Source organism: Parus major, chromosome 15 (assembly GCF_001522545.3).
Source record: "Parus major isolate Abel chromosome 15, Parus_major1.1, whole genome shotgun sequence".
Taxonomy (NCBI): domain Eukaryota; kingdom Metazoa; phylum Chordata; class Aves; order Passeriformes; family Paridae; genus Parus; species Parus major.
In genome coordinates this window covers 422,491-424,991 of record NC_031784.1, presented here as the reverse complement: position 1 = coordinate 424,991, position 2,501 = coordinate 422,491, and the positions used below count along the sequence as shown (strand labels likewise).

Sequence of the window (2,501 nt, the reverse complement as noted above, 5' to 3'; positions counted from 1 at the left end):
GCAGGGATGGAGAGAGAGCAGGGATGGAGAGATCAGGGATGCCAAGCTCAGGGATTCCAAGCTCAGGGATGGAGAGCTCAAGGATTCCAAGCCCAGGAATTCCAAGCTCAGGGATGGAGAGCTCAAGGATTCCAAGCTCGGGGATTCCAAGCCCAGGGATGCTGAGCAGGAGGCTGCACTGCACAGTGCCCCTGCCCCTGGCTCTGTGCTCCTGCGAGCTCTGGCAAAGCAGCTGCTCTTTCACTTTACGTAACATTTAATCTTGTACAACCAGCACCGCTCCCACAGGGTAAACAGAGTCAGATCTCTTTCTCCAGGCACCACCACCTTTATTTCCATCTTCTCCCAGCTGCTGCTGTGTCAGGTGTCTCTGTTTGGCCAGCAGGACCCGCTGTGCAGTCCCACTGCGGGTGTGGATCTCACAACCCAGCAAAGTCCAACCTTGCAGTACACGCCAGGTCTTGTTGGAAAAGGAAGTTTGGAGTTCTTTCCTGTGCCCAGAGCTCGGGATGGGCCCGTCCCTGATCCCTTCCACAGCTCAGTTCAGTGTTATGGGGCTGGCTCCGTGGCTGTGGAGCAGAACTCCAGGCTGTAACAGATCCTGTTAATCAAACACTTCCCCTCTCAGCACAGAAAAGATATTTTAATGCAATTAAAATTATGCCACATTTACTTTTCTAGTATGAATGGTAGGGAAGTCAACAAGGGCATTTATTTATATCTGTGTAGGATGAAAAAGCTCAGTGGAAACCCAAGAAAAGCATCCTGGCCCACAGGTCTGAGTCACTGCTCAGCCTTAGCAGTGAACCAGCTTTGAGGAGGAAAAACATAGAAAGCAGATATGGAATCTGAACCCAGCTCTGCAGTGATATGTGAATCCAGCTGGATTGCAGGGAAACACAGATTTTACCTTTATTTTCTTCAAATTTGCCTGAAGTTTATAGTAAATTCTGTAATTTTAGGGATAAAAAAAAATAAATATATTAGCTGTGATTAAAAATACATGTCAACACTTGCTGAATTTTATTGTCCTGTGATTTTATGTTTTGTTTGTAAGACTGATTTGTTCCATGGTTTTATTTGCCTCATACTGGAAGGAAAACCATGCCTAAAAATCCATTAGGGGGAACTGTATAAATGGGAACTCTGACAAAATCTGTCTATAAATAGTTTCAGAGTCAGGAGAGCACAAGTGTGCCCAGCTGTCAGCCCTGGGCCTGGGCAGAGCCTCCGAGCTCAGCTCCAGCCTGTCCTGGCAGGCAGAGGTGACCCTTGGGGCTTCAGGCACAGGCCAGGATGTCTGTCCCCTAAATGTCTGTCCCCAAATGTCTGTCCCCCAAATGTCTGTCCCCTAAATGTCCCCCAAATGTCCCCCAAATGTCCCCTAAATGTCTGTCCCCAAATGTCTGTCCCCTAAATGTCTGTCCCCAAATGTCCCCCAAATGTCCCCCAAATGTCTGTCCCCAAATGTCTGTCCCCAAATGTCTGTCCTCTAAAATGACTGTCCCCAAATGTCTGTCCCCTAAATGTCCCCTAAATGTCCCCCAAATGTCTGTCCCCTAAAATGTCTGTCCCCAAATGTCTGTCCTCTAAAATGACTGTCCCCTAAAACGTCTGTCCCCTAAATGACCCCCAAATGTCTGTCCCCAAATGTCTGTCCCCTAAATGTCCCCTAAAATGACTGTCCCCTAAATGTCTGTCCCCAAATGTCTGTCCCCAAATGTCTGTCCCCTAGCATTAACTCCCAGCCCCCAGCTCTCCTGCCCCAGGCTTGCCCCTCTCAATATTCTGCTGAGCACTTTGAAAACTCGCTGCAGAAACTTCCTGTGGTTCTTGGAGTGGTTCTGAACCTAATTTTAGGTGAACTTTTTTTAAATCCTGCCATTTGACTATTGAGGAGCTGTGGAAATGCACAGTGAGAAATAGCTCTGTATTGTAGGAGTAATCTAAATGTGCCCTTCCACACATGCAAATTGATTTATTTCAAACCAGTGCAGCATTGGTGGGCAGCTCAGGAGGCAGGGAATGGCTTCTAACGTGGCAACACGGAAAGGAGCTGTAATTATTTTTAACAGTGAATGTTTAGAGTGCTTGCACTGGGACAGGAACATCAGTTCACCACAAATGGTGATGTCAGATGTGGGGAACAAAGACAGAGCAGGCAAACCTTGTGGCAAAGCCAGGAGAGAGGCACAAATGTAAAACTGGAATCCTTATTGTGGATTATCTGTTGTGGGGATGAACATCTTTCCTCAAATGAAGTGAATGCTTTCCAAAAACAGCATCTGCAGCTCAGCTCAGGCTCAGCAGGACACCCAAAGTGACCTGTCAGCAGAACTCCCACAGGCCCTGGAGCTCTGTCTGTCTGTCTGTCTGTCTGTCTATCTATCTATCTATCTATTATCTATCTGTCTGTCTGTCTGTCTATCTATCTATTATCTATCTGTCTGTCTGTCTATATCTATCTATCTATCTATCTATCTATCTATCTATCTATCTAT

General features: G+C 46.7%; 1 long non-coding RNA gene across 2 annotated transcripts in view; it reads left to right on the top strand.

The window, feature by feature from the left end:
- Positions 1–1,445: 1,445 nt before the first annotated feature.
- The window catches only part of LOC107211523, a 3,992-nt gene continuing 2,936 nt past the window's right edge, over positions 1,446–2,501 (top strand). For both annotated transcript variants that reach the window (XR_001524199.2, XR_001524200.1), the window contains exon 1: positions 1,446–1,860. This is a non-coding gene — a long non-coding RNA (uncharacterized LOC107211523). The remainder of the gene's footprint in view (positions 1,861–2,501) is intronic.